The sequence below is a fragment of the Eubalaena glacialis genome, chromosome 8 (genome assembly GCF_028564815.1).
Source record: "Eubalaena glacialis isolate mEubGla1 chromosome 8, mEubGla1.1.hap2.+ XY, whole genome shotgun sequence".
In the NCBI taxonomy this organism is placed as follows: domain Eukaryota; kingdom Metazoa; phylum Chordata; class Mammalia; order Artiodactyla; family Balaenidae; genus Eubalaena; species Eubalaena glacialis.
The window spans coordinates 93,899,968-93,920,454 of record NC_083723.1 but is presented as its reverse complement, the minus strand read 5'-3'; positions in this window follow the sequence as shown (position 1 = coordinate 93,920,454).

The following is a 20,487-nucleotide window of genomic DNA, read 5'->3' as shown; positions in this document are numbered from 1 at the left end:
TATGGAACAATGGGAGCTCTCCTACATCCCTGACAGAATGTGAGACGGTGCTTTAGAGAATTGTTAAGCAGTTTCTTATCAAGTTGAATGTAAGTTCATCATATGACTCAGCAATTCCACTCTAATTTATTTTTACCAGAGAAATGAAAAGATATTTCCACACAAAAACTTGTACACCCATGTTTATAGAAGCTTTATTCATAGCCAAAAGTTAGGACTACCTCAAGTGCTAAGAGAAGAATGGATAAACATATGAATATTCATTTAATTAAATCCTACTTAACCAAAAACATTCATGAATCTCAAAAATATGCTGAACTAATGAATTCAGACACAAAAGATCTATACTGGATAACTCTATTTATATGAAATTCTGTAATGAATAGATCTAATCTGTAATGACAAAAAAATTGATCTGTGATTGCCTGCACTCAGAAATGGTGCACAAGAATTCACTTCAATGGTGCACAAGGGAATTTTTTTAGAGATTGAACTGTTCTGAATCTAACGATGTACATATGTCTAAACTCATTGAATTGGATATTGATTGTACAATTTATAATAAATTACACCTGAAAATTTTAATTGAAAAAGGAAAAGGAAAAAATAATGAGAGATTTCAAACTGGAGATATTCTTAACACTGCCCCTCATTCACTTAAGCCCTAGATTTTACTGACTTGTGCCCAGAGGACTTGGGTTTTAATTTAGGTTCTACAATTAATCAACTTTGTGACCTCAGGTAAGTCAGTCACTTCTCTTAGCTTCTTCCTTGGCCAGTGAGAGGACTGGACTAGACAATCTCAAAGGTCCATCAATTTCTGAAAATCTGGAGTGAAAAAAATATAATTGAAACCTTAATAGGGTCATTAAAATGTTCTCTTTAGTTCATTTTACATTTAGTTTAATAAAAAATAAACAACTTATATTTATTAAAATGCATTTGTATGATTGATAATTTAATATCAGAAGATTTTTCCCGACACTGGATACTGTTACCTGCAAAGACAGAGTGAGAAGATACCAGAAATGACTTAGGGTTTTAGCGGCCTAAGCAAGGGAAGTAGATGCTATTCTCTTTCTTTGGGGTTATTCACTAGGAATCTCAGAGATGAGTTTACTTTCTCTTTCTGATTTTTAGTCATCAACACTAATCATCAGGTAAAAATGTGATTATTAAATTATCCAGTTCTTTTAAGGATGCAGAAAACATCTATTACAAAGCAAAAAATTCCTGGGTTTGGTTATTGCATTTGAAATGTGATCTATAAATGTGATTACATATTCAATTCACCTCTGACTTTCCAGCTATCATAATAAAAGTTGCTTTATTTTCTATTGAGGTATAATTATATAATATTAGTTTCAAATATACAACATAATGATTTAATGTTTGTACATATTCTGAAATGATCACCAAGATAAGTGTAGTTAACATCCATCACTATACACAGTTACAGTTTTTGTGATACGAACTTTAAAGAGCTACTCTTTTAGCTAATTCAGTTACAGATATACCTTGAAGATATTTTGGATTCAGTTCCAGACCACCCCAATAAAGTGAATATTGCAATAAAGCTAATCACACAAATTTTTGGTTTCCCAGTGCATATAAAATATGGTTATATTGTACTGTAGTCTATTAACTCTGCAATAGTGTTATGCCTTAAAAAAACGATGTACTTACTTTAATTTAAAAATACTTTATTGCTAAAGAATGCCAGCCATCATCTGAGCTTTCAGTGAGTTGTGATCTTTTTGCTGGTGGAAGGTCTTGCCTTGATGTTGATGATGCTGACTGATCAGGTTGAGGTGGCTATGGCAATTTCTTAAAATAAGACAATGAAGTTTGCTGCATCGATTAATACTTCCTTTACAAACAATATCTCTGTAGCATGCAATGATGTTTGATAGCATTTTATCCACAGTAGAACTTCTTTCAGAATTGGAATCAGTTCTATCAAACCCTACTGCTGCTTTATCAATTAAGTTTATGTAATATTCTAAATAGTTTGTTGTTATTTCAACAATGCCCACAGAATCTTCACCAGAAGTTGATTCCCTTCCAAGAAACCGCTTTCTTTGCTCATCCATAAGAAGCAACTCCTCATCTGTTCAAGTTTTATGATGAAATTACAGCAATTCAGTCAAATCTCCAGGCTCCACTTCTAATTCTAGTTCTCTTGCTCTTTCCACCACATCTTCATTTACTTCCCCCACTGAAGGCTTGAACCCCTCCAAGTCATCCCTGAGGGCTAGAATCAACTTCTTTTAAACTCCTGTTAATGTTGATATTTTGACCTCTTCCCATGAATCATGAATTTTCTTAATGGCATCTAGAATCATGAATCCTTTCTAGGAGGCTTTCAATTGACTTTGCCCAGATCCATCAGAGTATTCACTATCTATGGCACCTATAGCCTTATGAAACACATTTCTTAAATAATAAGACTTTACAATGAAATTACTACTTGATCCATGGGCTGCAGAGTGGATGTGTGTTAGCAGGCAAGAAAACAGTATCAAACTCATCGTACATCTCCATCAGAGCTTTCGGTGACCAGGTGCTTCATAAATGAACAGTAATATTTTGAAAGGAATTTTTTTGCTGAGCAGTAGGTCTCAACAGTAGGCTTAAGATATTCAGTAGACCACACTGTCAACAGATGTGCTGTCATCCAGACTTTGCTCTTCCATTTATAGAGCACAGGCAGAGTAGATTTAGCATAACTCTTAGGGCCCTAGGATTTTCAGAATGGTAAATGAACATTGGCTTCAACTTCATTGGCTTTCACCAGCTGCAATAGCCCCTAACAGGAGAGTCAGCCTGTCCTTTGAAGTTCTGAAGCCAGGCATTGACTTCTCTCCTCTAGCTATGAAAGTTTTAGATGGCATCTTCTTCCAACAACAGACTGTTTTGTCTACATTGAAAATCTGTTGTTTAGTGTAGCCACCTTCATGAATTATCTTAGCTTGATCTTCTGTATAACTTGTTGTAGCTTCTACATCAGCGCTTGCAGCTTCCCCTTGCACTTTCATTTTATGGAGATGGCTTCTTTCCTTAAACCTCATGAACCAACCCCCGCTAGCTTCAAACTTTTCTTCTGTAGCTTCTTCACCCCTCTCAGCCTTCATAGAATTGAAGAGAGTTAGGACTTTTCTCTGGTTTAGGCTTTGGTTTAAAGGAATGTTGTGACTGGTTTGATCTTCTACCCAGACCACTAAACCTTTCTCCATATCCGCAATAAGGCTGTTTCACTTTCTTATCATCTGTGTGTTCACTGGAGTAGCACTTTTCATTTCCTTCAAGAACCTTTTCTTTGTGTTCATGACTTAGCTAAACTGTTTGGCACCAGAGGCCCTGCTTTTGGCTTGTCTCAGCTTTTGACATGCCTTCTTCACTAAGCTTAATCATTTCCAGCTTTTGATTTAAAGAAAGAGATGTGTGACTCTTCCAGGCCATTTTAGGACTATTAATTGGCCTAATTTCAGTATTTTTGTTTCTTGGGGAATAGGGAGGCCCAAGAAAAGGGAAAGAGACAGGATAATGGCTCGTCAGTGGAGCAATAAGAACATCATAACATTTATCAATTAAGTTTGCCATGTTACGTGGGTACAGCACCTTTTGATGCCCTTCACCCATTTCACCCACCCCCTACCTCCTGCCTATGGCAACCACCAATCTGTTCTCTGTATCTATGAGCTCAGCTTTTTGTTTTAGATTCCACATTAAGTAAAATCATATGGCATTTGTTTTTCTGTCTGACTTATTTCATTTAGCACAGTACCCTGTAGGTCCATCCATGTTGTCACAAATGGCAAGATATCATTCTTTTTTATGGATGAAGAATATCTCATTGTTTATATATACCACATTTTCTTTTTTCATTCATCTATTGATGTGCTCTTAGGCTGTTTCCACATGTTGGCTATTGTAAATAATGCTGCGAAGAACATGAGAATGCATGTGTCATTTCAAGTTAGTGTTTTTGGGTTTTTTTGTAAATACCCAGAAGTAGAATTGTTGTATCATATGACAGCTCTACTTTTAATATTTTGAGGAAACTCCATACTGTTTTCCATAGTGGCCTCACCAATTTTCATTTCTACCAACAGTGCACAAGGCTTCCCTTTTCTCCACATTCTCGCCAACTCTTGTTATTTCTTGCCTTTTGATAATAGCCATTATAGCATTTGCATTTCCCTGATGATTAGTGTTGTTGAGCATCTTTTCATGTATGCATTGGCCATCTGTATGTCTTCTTTGGAAAAATGTCTATTTGGATCCTATGCCCATTTTTTTAATTGGATTTTTTTTTCTACTGAGTTGTGTAAATTCTTTATATATTTTGGGTATTAACCCTTTACCAGATATAGGTTTTGCAAATATTTTCTCTCATTTGTTAGGTTAACTTTTCATTCTGTTGATGATTTCCTTCACTGTGCAGAAGCTTTTTATTTGATGTAGTCCCACTTATTTATTTTTGCTTTTGCTGCCTTTGCTTTTAGTGTCAAATCCAAAAAAATGATCACCAATACTGATGTCAAGAAGCTTATCACCTATATTTTCCTCTTGAAGTATTATGGTTTCAGGTCTTAATTCAAGTCTTTAATCTATTTTGAGTTAATTTTTGTGTATGGCGTAAGATAGTGGTCCAGTTTCACTCTTTTGCAGGGGGCTATCCAGTTTTCCCCTGTTTATTGAAGAGATGGTCCTTTCCTCATTGTATGTTCTTCAGTCCTTTGTTGTAAACTAATTCACCATATATGTTTGGGTTTATTTCTGGGCTTTTGATTCTGTTCCATTGATCTATGTTTTTGTTTTTATGACAATACCATACCGTTTTGAATACTAAAGCCTTGTAATATAATTTGAAACCAGGGAGCATGGTGCCTCCAGCTTTGTTCTTTCTCAAGATTTCTTTGCCTATTCAGGGTCTTCTGTGGTTCCATACATATATTAGGGTTGTTTGTTCTACTTCTATGAATAATGCTATTGGCATTTTGTTGGGAATTGCATTGAATCTGTAGATTACTTTGGGCAACATGGACATTTTAACAGTATCAATTCTTCTAATCCATGAGCATGGAATATCTTTCCATTTATTTGTGTCTTCTTCAATTTCTTTCATCAGTGTGATAGATTTCAGTGTACAAGTTTTTCACCTCCTTGGTTAAATTTATTCCTAGGTTTTTATTCTCTTTGATGCAATTGTAAATAGGATTGTGTTCTTTATTTCTCTTTCTTATAACTTATTAGTGTATAGAAACACAACAGGTTTTTGTATATTGATTTTATGTCCCACAGCTTTACTGAATTTGTCTATTTTAACAGTTTTTTGGTGGAGTCTTTAAGGTTTTCTATATGATATTATGTCATCTGCAAATAGTGACAGTTTTACTTCTTTTTTTTTTTTTTTTTAAAGTAACTCTTGAAGGGTTTAGAGACTATGCATTCTTTTAAATTTTTATTTATTTATTTATTTTTGGCTGTGTTGGGTCTTCGTCTCTGTGTGAGGGCTTTCTCTAGTTGCGGCAAGCGGGGGCCACTCTTCATTGTGGTGCGCAGGCCTCTCACTATCGCGGCCTCTCTTGTTGGGGAGCACAGGCTCCAGATGCGCAGGCTCAGTAGTTGTGGCGCACGGGCTGAGCTGCTCCGTGGCATGTGGGATCTTCCCAGACCACGGCTCGAACCTGTGTCCACTGCATTGGCAGGCAGACTCTCAACCACTGCGCCACCAGGGAAGCCCCTACTTCTTCTTTTTTGATTTGGATGTCTTTTATTTCTTTTTCTTGACTGATTGCTCTGGCCAGGAATTCCAATACTATATTGAATAAAAGTAATGAGAGTGGGCATCCTTGTCTTGTTCCTGATCTTAGCTTTCAGCTTTTCACCATTGGGAATGATTTTAGCTGTGGGCTTGCCATGAATGGCCTTTATTATGTTGAGATATGTTCCCTCTATTCCCACTTTGTTGAGAGTTTTTAAACTGTGCTGAATTTTCTATGTGATTCTCTGTTTTCCATTGTATATATAAACATACACTATAATAAGAAGCTTGCACTCTTCTTTGCTATTTTAATCATTTATGTGATGCCAATATGTGTTTTAAGGAATTGAAATCCTTCTAATTCTTTTAAAAAATACCTTAATATACACCTAAATACCAAATAAAGTTTTGAACCAGTTTTACCCTTCTTCTCAGACTACTGTTCGTCCAAGACACTTTTAATCTGTAAAGAACCAAACACACTACCTGGTAGTGTCAGTTTTTAAGAAGTGCTTGGAACTGGACCAGGGCCTGGGTGAGGTGAGTGAGACACTTGCCTTGGGTGCAAATTACAGAGGGTGCCAAAAACTCATAATCAAGATAAAAAATATTTAATGCAATATTTTAAAAATCAAATTTAATGTAAAAATCCAACATAAGCAAAATATCAGCATTTTAAATACAGGCAGGACTGATAAAGATACTGAATTGACCTGCAAGTTTTAATTCATTCTTATGTAACAAAATTGTGTTGTAAATAGGCTGCTATGTATTACCTTAGTCTTACAAGTATATTTCAGATGATTCTTTGGGACGCTGGACTAGAAGTAATAAAATCTTAATTATATCTGTGCCAGGAGAAACAAAGTTTGGATTCCAAACTTAGAAAAAATGGATTTCTGTCTCCAATATAAGTACAATATTATATCATTTGGGACTTTTCTCACCTGTGTTGATAAGGACAGTATTTGTAAATCACAAATAAATTCTCTAGAGTTCCTTATTTCAAAAGGTATCTGAATTGCATTAGCTTTTATTTACTGAGAGTGTTAAAAATGACATTTTCATCCTTTTATTTTTACTAGTCTGTGTTCTGACCAGTTCAAAGGAACCTCTTATAATGCTTCAGCCCCACCATTGAGTCACATTAAGGCAGCAAAATCGGTCAGGAAACAGTGCATGTGAAAAAACTGTGAGTTAAGTAATGGAAGGAAATTGTTTTCAAACATCCTACTTTTAGAAACCTACAATTATATTTCTTATAGTATACTAAATTAACTAAAACTTGAATGTTTAGATGGCAGCCATTGCAATCATATTTTTTTCTATATTTCAACCTAAATGCTTTAACAGTACACATTACCAATGAAATACAGTCTAAGAAGCTACTTTAAAATACAACTACATAAAAACTCAGAGACAATGAATGTTATTTTATACCAATAACAAAAGTAAATCCGTCATTGGTTGTGAATTTGGATATTTTTCAACTCATGTATATTAACTATGTCAATTTTCATGTTTGTGTGTTAAAAATAATTAATATATACAGTGCATTCAGTGTATTTTAAGAAGCACCTTGGTTCTCAGGCCAATAACTATAAAATAATGCCTAAAGCATAAAGTTACTGAAATTCTGACATTATGTCTAAGGCTGAGGGCATAATATCAAAATAGAGGTAGCTTATATAAGCAATATTTTTTCATATTTTACATAAAAATTTGGCTTTTAGTATGTGTGAGCCTGGTAAAGTTTTAATGTGAGCTCTGCAATAGAATTCATCACCTCTATTCTTTATATCACAACCTTTTTACACAAAGTGACCTACTAATAATACAATATGTTTTACGTGTGTAACCACCAGTAAGCAGTAAAAGTGCTGCTTCTGTAGATTTTCTCGCACTATGTATACGTAAGCATAGCCTATGTGGTGTGTTTATTCACCCAATATCACTACATAGTGGTTGAGTCTACCTACAGCTATATTCTTTCTGGATATAGGTATATAAAAATCACAAGAATAACTGGTGCAATTCTATAAGTTATACACTTTTTAGAGCCTAGTGATAAAATTTTCCGGTCAGGGAGACTGGTTGGTGAATCTTCCACTTGTCTACAGACATTTGTACATAAGTAGGACAGTGGATATCAATTCATATTCTCCCCTGCCTGGCAGGCATTTCTGGCCATAGAGGAGGTAAGTACCAAAGGGGATGTCCATATCTGCCCAGCCAAAAACCTGGGTCACTGCCTGACTTGGGACGTAGCTATTCTTACCTTCTTTCTTTTTTTTTTTAAATTGAGGTATAGTTGACATACAATATTATATTAGTTTCAGGTGTACAACATAGTGATTCAAAATTTTTATAGATTATACTCCATTTAAAGTTATTTAAAAACATTGGCTATACTCCCTGTGCTGTATAATGTATTCTTGTGGCATTTTTATTTTATGCCTAGCAGTTTGTACCGCTTAATCCCCTACCCCATCTTGCCCCTCCACCCTTCCCTCTCCTAACTGATAAATACTAGTTTGTTTTCTGTATCTGTGAATCTGTTTCTGTTTTGTTATATTCATTTGTTTGCTTTATTTTTTAGATTCCACATATAAGTCATAACATACAGCATTTGTGTTTCTCTGACTTATTTCTCTAAGCCTAATACCCTTCAGGTCCATCCATGTTGTTGCAAATGAAAAAATTTCATTCTTTTTTACTGCTGAGTAGTATTCCATTGTGTGTGTATATGTACACCACACCTTCTTTATACATTCATCTGTTGATGGATACTTGGGTTGTTTCCATATCTTGGCTATTGTAAATAATGCTGTTAGCAATATTGGAGTGCACGTATCTTTTAGAATTAGTGTTTTTATTTTCTTTGGATATATACCCAGGAGTGGGATTGCTGGATTATATGGTAGTTCTATTTTTAGTTTTTTGAGGAACCTCCCTACTGTTTTCCATAATGACTGCACCAATTTACATTCCTACCAATAGTGTACTAGGAGCCCCTTTGCTCCACATCCTTGCCAACATTTGTTATTTGTGGTCTTCTTGATGATAGCCATTCTGACAAGTGTAAAGTAATATCTCATTTTGATTTGCATTTTTCTAACAGTTTAGCAATGTTGAGCATCTCTTCCTGTTACTTTTAGCCATCTGTATGTCTTCTTTGGAAAAATGTTCATTCAGGTCTTCTTTCCATTTTTTGACTGGGTTGGGTTTTTTTTTGATATTTAGTTGTATGAGTTGTTTATATATTTTTGATATTAACTCCTCATCAGTCATGTCATTTGCAAATATGTTCTCCCATTTAGTAGGTTGTCTTTTCATTTTGTCTATGGTTTCCCTTGCTGTGCAAAATCTTTTGAGTTTAATTAGGTCCCATTTGTTTATTTTTGCTCTTGTTTCCTTTGTTTTAGGAGACAGCTCCAAAAAAATATTGCTGTGATTTATGTCAAAGAGTGTTCTGCCTATGTTTTCTACTAGGAGTTTTATGGTTTCTGGTCTTACATTTAGGTCTTGATAAAGACCTAAATATAAGATCATTTACCTTATTTCTTGATTATTCTTCCTACCTACAAAAAATATGCAAGTACCAGACTTTCTCTACTATAACCATCACTGGATTTTTTTATCTATATAATTTTTGTGGGAAGACTGTATATGAATCCCCCAAATCTGGGAGATGCTTTTCTTGAACATTCTCTCCTTTCACCCTGGCAAAAAATTTTGGAAGTTATTGCCATATAAAACTAAGAGGTAAAAGATTAAATTTCTTTGAAGCACCCCATGTTGTATAATTTGACAGTCACCTGAGGTTCACATTTCCAAAGAAAGCAGCTGGGAACTCATAGCATCTCATGGTAACAGGCCAGCTCTGTGAGAGCTGTGTCAGATACTAGAGCTTGATATGTGTCACCTCTCCCAGCTCAGGAGAGACTCACTTACATAGCCCTCTCTCTTATGCTCAGCAGCCAATTTATTCCCTTTTGAACTACCTCAAGTATCATGCTTCAAAAACAAAATACAATAAAAAGAATTCCGTGGCTAAGTGGGATTTAATCCAAGTATGTTACATTATAAAATCAACCACATATCCATCACAGCAGTTTATTAAAGAAAAAAAAATGAATACATTAATTGACACACAAAAAATCTGATGAAATACACCATTTAGGATAAAAACCCTCAGTAATGAGGAATACAGGGTAACTTCCTCAGTCTGATAAAGAATATCTACATACAACCTACAGCAAACAGCATATTTAATGGAGAGAAACTAGACAAGTTCCCTTTAAGATCAGGAACATGGCAATTATGTCCTTGCTCAACAGTCCTAATCAACATTGCAGTGAAGTCCTAGCTACAGCAATAATACAAGGAAAGAAAACTTTATAGATTGGAAAGGAAGAAATAAGACTGTGCAGTTATAGACGATAGGACTGTCTGTGGTGGAAACAACAAAATCAACAACAAAAAACCCTAGAACTAATAAATGAGTATAACTAGATCTCAGAATACAAAGTTCAGTACAAAAATACTAGCAAAGAACAACTGGAATTTGGAATTTTTAAAATTACCATCTTCATTAGCACCCCAAAAATGAAATTCTTAGTTATAAATCTAATAAAACATGTACTGGACATATAATCAGAAAACTACAAAGCAATGATGAAAAACTCAAAGAATGTCTGAATAAATGCAGAGAGATTCTGTGTTTATGGGTCAGAACACTCAATATTGTTAAGGTATCACTTCTTCCCATGTTGATAAATAGATTCAATGCAATCCAAAATCTCAGTGAACTATTTCACTGGTATTAAAAAACTGATTTTAAAATTTATATGAAAAGACATTCACTTAGAATAGCTAGAATAACAAAATACTGAAGAACTAAGTTGGAGAATTCACACTCCCTGATTTCAAGACTTACTATAAAGCTACAGTAATCAAGACAAGGTGGTGTTGACAATAGACACAAACAGAATTTTGTGTCCATATGTTTAGGTCTATACAATAGAGTCAAATGATCTTTGACAAAGAAGCAAAATAAATTCAATGGAGAAAGAACAGTCTTTTCAACAAATGGTGCTGGAAAAATTGAACATCCATACGTAAACAAACAAACAAACAAACAAAAATACTGGGACACAGATCTTACACCTCTCACAAAATTAACAAGATGGATTATAGACCTAAATGTAAAATTCAAAATACAATACTTATTGAAGAAAATATATAAGAAAATATACATGACCTTGAGTTTGGTGATGAGTTTTAAAAATGCCACCGGTGGCACAATTTATGCTACAAAGAATTGATTAACTTGGACTTTATTAAAATAATAATCTATCCATATTAGTTAATGATGACAAAGGTATTATATAAATGAAAAATATTAATAAGGGAAGCTAGGTGTGGTTATATGGGAACTCTGTACTATCTTCAAAACAATTTGAAACCTAAACCTGTTCTAAAATTAAAAGTTTATTTTAAAAAATTTAAAAGACAAGTATTTTGAACTACATAACATCTCTGATAATTATGCAATCAATGTATTCTAGGCACTGGAGCGATAGTAGCAAGAGAGATGAAATCCATGCTTTCACAGAGCTTCCATTCTAGTGAAAAATCAGCAAAACAAATATATAATAAAATGTCATATACTAATAATGCAGTGAACAAATATAAATCTTGCTGAAAAAATATAGATGGGTAGAGGGGTGCTCTCTTTTTTTTTTTTAAACATCTTTATTGAGGTATAATTGCTTTACATTGTTGTGTTAGTTGCTGCTGTATAACAAAGTGAATCAGCTATACATATACATATATCTCCATATCTCCTCCCTCATGCATCTCCCTCCCATCCTCCCTATCCCACCCCTCTAGGTGGTCACAAAGCACCTAGCTGATCTCCCTGTGCTATGCGGCTGCTTCCCACTAGCTATCTATTTTACATTTGGTAGTGTATATATGTCAGTGCCACTCTCTCACTTCATCTCAGCTTACGCTTCCCCCTCCCCATGTACTCAAGACCATTCTCTACATCTGCGTCTTTATTCCTGTCCTGCCTGTAGGTTCTTCATAACCATTTTTTTTTGTTGTTTTTTTAGATTCCATATATATGCGTTAGCATACGGTATTTGTTTTTCTCTTTCCGACTTACTTCACTCTGTATGACAGATTCTAGGTCCATCCACCTCACTACAAATACCTCAATTTCGTTTCTTTTTATGGCTGAGTAATATTCTATTGTATATATGTGCCACATCTTCTTTTTTTTTTTTTTTTAAACAATGTTTTTTTTTGTTTTTTTTTTTAATTTTATTTATTTATTTATTTATTTATTTATGGCTGTGTTGGGTCTTCATTTCTGTGTGAGGGCTTTCTCCAGTTGCGGCAAGTGGGGGCCACTCTTCATCGCGGTGCGCGGGCCTCTCACTATCGCGGCCCCTCTCGTTGCGGAGCACAGGCTCCAGACGCGCAGGCTCAGTAGTTGTGGCACACGGGCTTAGTTGCTCCGCGGCATGTGGGATCTTCCCAGACCAGGGCTCGAACCCATGTCCCCTGCATTGGCAGGCAGATTCTTAACCACTGCGCCACCAGGGAAGCCCCCACATCTTCTTTATCCATTCATCTGTCGATGGACACTTAGGTTGCTTCGATGTGCTGGCTATTTTAAATAGAGCTGCAGTGAACATTGTGGTACATGACTCTTTTTGAATTATGGTTTCTCAGGGAATATGCCCACTAGTGGGATTGCTAGGTCGTATGGTAGTTCTATTTTTAGTTTTTTAAGGAACCTCCATACTGTTCTCCAGAGTGGCTGTATCAATTTACATTCCCACCAACAGTGCAAGAGGGTTCCCTTTTCTGCACACCCTCTCCAGCATTTATTGTTTGTAGATTTTTTAATGATGCCCATTCTGACTGGTGTGAGGTGATACCTCATTGTAGCTTTGATTTGCATTTCTCTAATGATTAGTGATTAGTGATATTGAGCATTCTTTCATCTGTTTGTTGGCAATCTGTATATCTTTAGAGACATGTCTATTTAGGTCTTCTGCCCATTTTTGGATTGGGTTTTTTGTTTTTTTGATATTGAGCTGCTTGTAAATTTTAGACATTAATCCTTTGTCAGTTGCTTCATTTGCAAATATTTTCTCCCATTCTGAGAGTTGTCTTTTGGTCTTGTTTATGGTTTCCTTTGCTGTGCAAAAGCTTTTAAGTTTCATTAGGTCCCATTTGTTTATTTTTGTTTTTATTTCCATTTCTCTAGGAGGTGGGTCAAAAAGGATCTTGCTGTGATTTATGTCATAGAGTGTTCTGCCTATGTTTTCCTCTAAGAGTTTTGTACTGTCTGGCCTTACGTTTAGGTCTTTAATCTATTTTGAGTTTATTTTTGTGTATGGTGTTAGTGAGTGTTCTAATTTCATTCTTTTACATGTAGCTGTCCAGTTTTCCCAGCACCACTTATTGAAGAGGCTGTCTTTTCTCCATTGTATATTCTTGCCTCCTTTATCAAAAATAAGGTGACTATAGGTGCGTGGGTTTATCTCTGGGCTTTCTATCCTATTCCATTGATCTATATTTCTGTCTTTGTGCCAGTACCATACTGTCTTGATTACTGTAGCTTTGTAGTATAGTCTGAAGTCAGGGAGCCTGATTCCTCCAGTTCTGTTTTTCTTTCCCAAGATTGCTTTGGCTATTCGGGGTCCCTTGTGTTTCCATACAAATTGTGCAATTTTTTGTTCTAGTTCTGTGAAAAATGCCATTGCTAGTTTGATAAGGATTGCATTGAATCTGTAGATTGCTTTGGGTAGTATAGTCATTTTCACAATGTTGATTCTTCCAATCCAAGAACATGGTATATCTCTCCATCTGTTTGTATCATTTTGAATTTCTTTCATCAGTGTCTTATAGTTTTCTGCATACAGGTCTTTTGTCTCCTTAGGTAGGTTTATTCCTAGGTATTTTATTCTTTTTGTTGCAATGGTAAATGGGAGTGTTTCCTTAATTTCTCTTTCAGATTTTTCACCATTAGTGTATAGGAATGCAAGAGATTTCTGAGCATTAATTTTGTATCCTGCTACTTTACCAAATTCATTGATTAGCTCTAGTAGTTTTCTGGTAGAGTCTTTAGGATTCTCTATGTATTGTATCATGTCATCTGCAAACAGTGACAGCTTTACTTCTTCTTTTCCAATTTGGATTCCTTTTTCTTCTCTGATTTCTGAGGCTAAAACTTGGAAAACTATGTTGAATAATAGTGGTGAGAGTGGACAACCTTGTCTTATTCCTGATCTTAGTGGAAATGGTTTCAGTTTTTCACCATTGAGAACGATGTTGGCTGTGGGTTTGTCATATATGGCCTTTATTAGGTTGAGGTAATTTCTCTCTATGCCTACTTTCTGCAGGGCTTTTATCATCAGTGGATGTTGAATTTTGTCGAAAGCTTTTTCTGCGTCTATTGAGATGATCATATGGTTTTTCTCCTTCAGTTTGTTAATATGGTGTATCACATTGTTTGATTTGCATATATTGAAGAATCCTTGCATCCCTGGGATAAACCCCACTTGATCATGGTGTATGATCTTTTTAATGTGCTGCTGGATTCTGTTTGCTAGTATTTTGTTGAGGATTTTTGGCATCTATGTTCATCAGAGATATTGGCTTGTAGTCTTCTTTTTTTGTAACATCTTTGTCTGGTTTTGAAGAATGGCCTCGTAGAATGCATTTGGGAGTGTTCCTCCCTCTGCTGTATTTTTTGAAGAGTTTGAGAAGGATAGGTGTTAGCTCTTCTCTAAATGTTTGATAGAATTCGCCTGTGAAGCCATCTGGTCCTGGGCTTTTGTTTGTTGGAAGTTTTTAAAATCACAGTTTCAATTTCAGTGCTTGTGATTGGTCTGTTTATAGTTTCTATTTCTTCCTGGTTCAGTCTTGGCAGGTTGTGCTTTCCTAAGAATGTGTCCATTTCTTCCAGGTTGTCCATTGTATTGGCATATAGTTGCTTGTAGTAATCTCTCATGATCCTTTGTATTTCTGCATTGTCACTTTTTACTTCCCCTTTTTCATTTCTAATTCTGTTGATTTGAGTCTTCTCCCTTTTTTTCTTGATGAGTCTGGCTAATGGTTTATCAGTTTTGTTTATCTTCTCAAAGAACCAGCTTTTAGTTCTGTTGATCTTTGCTATTGTTTCCTTCATTTCTTATTCATTTATTTCTGATCTGATCTTTATGATTTCTTTCCTTCTGCTAACTTTGGAGGTTTTTTTCCTTCTTTTTCTAATTGCTTTAGGTGTAAGTTTAGGTTGTTTATTTGAGATGTTTCTTGTTTCTTGAGATAGGATTTTATTGCTCTGAACTTCCCACTTAGAACTGCTTTTGCTGCATCCCATAGGATTTGGGTCGTCGTGTTTTCATTGTCATTTGTTTCTAGGTATTTTTTGATTTCCTCTTTGATTTCCTCAGTGATCTCTTGGTTATTTAGTAGCATATTGTTTAGCCTCCATGTGTTTGTATTTTTTACAGATTTTTTCCTGTAATTGATATCTAGTCTCATAGCATTGTGGTCAGAAATGATACTTGATACGATTTCAATTTTCTTAAATTTACCAAGGCTTGATTTTTGACCCAAGATATGATCTATCCTGGAGAATGTTCCATAAGCACTTGAGAAGAAAGTGTATTCTGTTGTTTTTGGATGGAATGTCCTATAAATATCAATTATGTCCATCTTTTTAAATGTGTCATTTAAAGCTTGTGTTTCCTTATTTATTTTCATTTTGTGTGATGTGTCCATTGGTGAAAGTGGGGTGTTAAATTCCCGTATTATCATTGAGTTGATTTCCCCTTTTATGGCTGTTAGCATTTGCCTTATGTACTGAGGTGGTCCTATGTTTAGTACATGAATATTTACAATTGTTATATCTTCTTCTTGGATTGATCCCTTGATCATTATGTAGTGTCCTTCTTTGTCTCTTGTAATAGTCTATTTTGTCTGGTATGAGAATTGCTATTCCAGCTTTCTTTTGATTTCCATTTGCATGGAATATATTTTTCCATCCCCTCACTTTCAGTCTGTATGTGTCCCTAGGTCTGAAGTGGGTCTTTTGTAGACAGCATATATAGGGTCTTGTTTTTGTATCCATTCAGCCAGTCTATGTCTTTTGGTTAGAGCATTTAATCCATTTACATTTAAGGTAATTATCGATATATATGTTCCTATTACCATTTTCTTAATTGTTTTGGGTTTTTTATTGTAGGTCTTTTCCTTCTCTTGTGTTTCCTGCCTAGAGAAGTTCCTTTAGCATTTGTTTTAAAGCTGGATTGGTGGTGCTGAATTCTCTTAGCTTTTGCTTGTCTGTAAAAGTTTTAATTTCTCAGTCGAATCTGAATGACATCCTTGCTAAGTAGAGTAATCTTGGTTGCAGGTTTTTCCCTTTCATCACTTTAAATATGTCCTGCCACTCCCTTCTGGCTTGCAGAGTTTCTGCTGAAAGATCAGCTGTTAACCTTATGGGGATTCCCTTGTATGTTATTTGTTGCTTTTCCCTTGCTGCTTTTAATATTTTTCTTTGTATTTAATTTTTGATAGTTTGATTAATATGTGTCTTGGCATTTTCTCCTTGGTTTTATCCTGTATGGGACTCTCTGTTCTTCCTGGAATTGATTGACTATTTCCTTTCACATATTAGGGAAGTTTTCAACTATAATCTCTTCAAGTATTTTGTCAGTCCCTTTCTTTTTCTCTTCTTCTTCTGGGACCCCTATAATTCAAAATTTAATGTTGTTCCAGAGGTCTATGTACTGTCCTCAATTCTTTTCATTCTTTTTTCTTTTTTCTGCTTGGCAGCAGTTATTTCCACTATTTTATCTTCCAGGTCACTTATCCATTCTTTTGCCTCAGTTATTCTGCTATTGATTCCTTCTAGAGAATTTTAAATTTCATTTATTGTGTTGTTCATCATTGTTTGTTTGCCCTTTAGTTCTTCTAGGTCCTTGTTAAATGTTTCTTGTATTTTCTCCATTCTGTTTGCAAGATTTTGGATCATCTTTACTATCATTATTCTGAATTCTTTTTCAGCTAGACTGCCTATTTCCTCTTCATTTGTTTGGTCTGGTGAGTTTTTGTCTTGCTCCTTCATCTGCTGCGTATTTCTTTGTCTTCCCATTTTGCTTAAATTATTGTGTTTGGGGTCTCCTTTTTGCTGGTGCAGGTACGTAGTTCCCATTGTTTTTGGTGTCTGCCCCCAGTGGGTAAGGTTGTTTCAGTGCCTTGTGTAGGATTCCTGGTGGAGTAGACTAGTTCCTGTGTTCTGGTGGGTGAGGCTGGATCTTGTCTTTCTGGTGGGCAGGACCGCGTCCAGTGGTGTGTTTTGGGGTGTCTGTGACCTTATTATGATTTTAGGCAGCCTCTCTGCTAACAAGTGGGGTTGTGTTCCTGTCTTGCTAGTTGTTTGGCATGGGGTGTCCAGCAGTGGAGCTTGAGTGGAGCTGGGTCTTAACGTTGAGACGGAGATCACTGGGAGAGCTCTCAGTGATTGATATTACGTGGTGCCAGGAGGTCTCCTATCATCCAGTGTCCTCAACTCGGCTCTCCCGCCTCACAGGCTCAGGCCTGACACCCACCTGGAGCACCAAGACCTGTTGACAACTGTGGTAAAATCTGACTGGTATCTTGGATTTTTCTTTGCTGGGCGATTTATCCTGCTGGCTGCTCATGGCTGTGAGGACATGCTAATGGCACCCATTGGTTCCTGGATCACTCCTGCCCGGCGCCCCCAGGAATCCCTCAGATGAGAGATGTGGTCCCCGGGGACAAGGCAGTCTCTGCTCCTTCAGCGCCTGGGCTGTCTCAAGGGGTGCTCTCTTAAAAAGTTTTTTAAAGGTAAAAATAATTATTTCCCTCTTTAAAAATTTCATCTTAGATATCTTAGTCAAAAAATGTGCCAAAAAATGCAGGGCTATTTACTTAAAGGCAAATTGAGATATAGCATTAGTTTCTGAACTCTGAAAAAGGACTCTAACATCTGGATTTTGGAATGATTGCCATTTATGAAGAGGAATTTTATCCTGATAGAGAATGTAGAGTGACATTTGGGAATTTTATAAAGTGGGAGAGGAAGGATAAGAGTTGGTTGCTTAGTCAAAGTATTTTAAGGAAAATTTTCTGTATTTGCCCAAAATTTCATATTCTTAAATGAAAGTTACTTAGATATTATTGTGGCCTATAATTTAATAAGGGTAACTAAAATAGGGCAAAAGATAGGCATTTTGAAGTCAGACAGACTCAAGCCCAAATTTGGGCTTTATAAGCTCTGTATAACCCTGACGAGTCCCTCTACCTCTCTGGGCCTCAGTTTTCTTGTTTGTAAAATGGGAACAAGAATAAATTTCATAGCATTGGGACATACTTTTAAATGAGATAATGTGTGAAAGCCCTTGTCATAGGACTTGGCACAGAGTAAGCACTTAATGGTAGTTATTATTTTGTTAGTGAAGCATAGCTGTGAATTTATATTTTAAAAAGTTGGTTTGATATTCAACATGCTTAATCTGAAATCTAAAAGTTTTAAAAATGCATTTTTTACTTTTGTCAAAGTAATGCATGCACATGGTTTAAAAAGTCCAATAGGCCTATGAAACTTAAACTGAGAATAGCAGTCTCTTCCTTTCCCAGATCTGGTTTGCCAGAGAGAACCACTTTTAACACTTTTATTTGTCTCTTCTGGATCTTACCTGTCTATTTCTAAATAATTTACGTACAATGCCACTTTCTGATGATTAATGAGGATTTTCACTCTGTTACTTTCCCAATTTTATTAAATAACAATTATTTGTTAAATCCATGTTCAGTGATTTCACTATTATAAGCACATGAACATATTCTTCAGTACTGAATAGAGTATTTTGATTACATTTCGTTTTTTTGCTACATTTTTTTTTGTTGTTTTCCTGGAGTAAATAATTGCTTTTTAAAATTTCTTTAGCACTAGGGCGTTGGGCTGTCTTGTCTGCATCTTGACTGGACCAGGAGCTGTTACAACCCTAGCAGTTGCAATCTTCCTTGTTAACCATGAGAACATACTTAGGTCTTGAGCAAACAATAGTCTTTTGCGGCTTTTTTATGTAGTTTTTTTTTTTTTAATGCTTTCTGTACATAAAAAATAATTTTGGCACTTCATTATTTTTTAACTGAAGTATAGTTGATTTATATTCTTTCAGGTGTACAGCAAAGTGATTCAGTTATATATTTTTTTCATAAGTAATTGCTTTTTTAATATTTAAATTTGCTTAATAGTTCTTGAATCTCCTTTAGAGCTCAAACTATGCTGTAAAATACCTCTCAATACCGTGTTCTGCTTGGTCAAATTTTTTTCATGTAATTTGTTAGTTTTCCTGAAGCTCCCAACCTTCTAACCCTATATAGATTGTTCTCTAGAACCATTATGCAGCCATCACTCTTAAACGTCTTTTATGGTCATCTTGGAAGCACCCTTCACTTCTCTCCTGTATTGGTTGCCTTGTTTCTGGGATTCTATATCCATGTGTAATTTGGATTACTTCTTCCTTTTGTGGAATACATTCTCTAGTAGGTTCCTGAGAAAAGGATCATGAGAAGTGCATTTTTGTTCTGAGATTTGCATGTCTGAAATGCCTTTTTTCAGGTATCACATTTAATTGATAGTTTATCTAGGTATGGAATTACAGATTGAAAGTAATTTTCACATAACATTTTGAAAACATTGTTCCATGGCTTTCTAGTTTCCAAAGATGCTGTTGAGAAGTCTTGTTATTCTCATTCTCTTCTATTTAAAAATGAGAAATTTAGTTTTTATTCTACCTATGCTTTGAAACTAAATTCTGACGATGCCATTTTGGCATCTGTGTGATCTTAGTTATTTAAATCCTCTATGCCTCAATTTTCAGGTCTGTGAATTGAGGATAGTAACAGTACCTACCTTGTAAAATTGTTCTCTGGATCAAATCAGTTAATATATGTAAAGCACTTATAATAGAGTCTGACAAATAGCAAATGGTCTGTGAGTATTTGCCGTCATCTTCTTCATTATCATCATCATTCCAGTAGGAATCTATTAATATTTAAGGAATTTGAAGCAGGAATGTGTCATGAAGAGACAGTCACCCTGGCTGCTGGATAGTGGCTGGTTTAGAAAGTTAGCAAGACATAAAGTATAGACACAAGTTAGAGGTGACTACTTCTAAATGAACCCTCTGTATGTGAGTGTTGTGAATCAGAAGTGAAGACTAAGTTTGGGTGGTACAGGGACAGTAAACAAAATGAATTTAAAATATCATTTCCTATTCTCTCAGTGAAAAACCTTAACCACCCAATAGACAGACTAAGAGCATTTTCATGGCTCTAGAGAAGCTGCAGCACAGCCATTTGAACAAACAGAAATACTTTATTATGTGGTACTTCCACAAAAAAGCATTACAAGTCGATATGGGGGAAATTGGAACTTTATCACATGCTTTCTCACATGCATTTAACAGTTTAACTTTTTTTAAATTGCAAAAGGGAAAGTGGGAACAGAAGTCTCCATAATGGTTTCTACTGCTTTGGCCATTGAAGGTTTTAATTCAGACCTGGCTCTGAAGGCATTATGTTCTCCCTGAAGAACAGAAATAGAACTCCACCACACCTTTGCTCGTTTAAAGACCATCACACCCATGGCTGTGCATGTA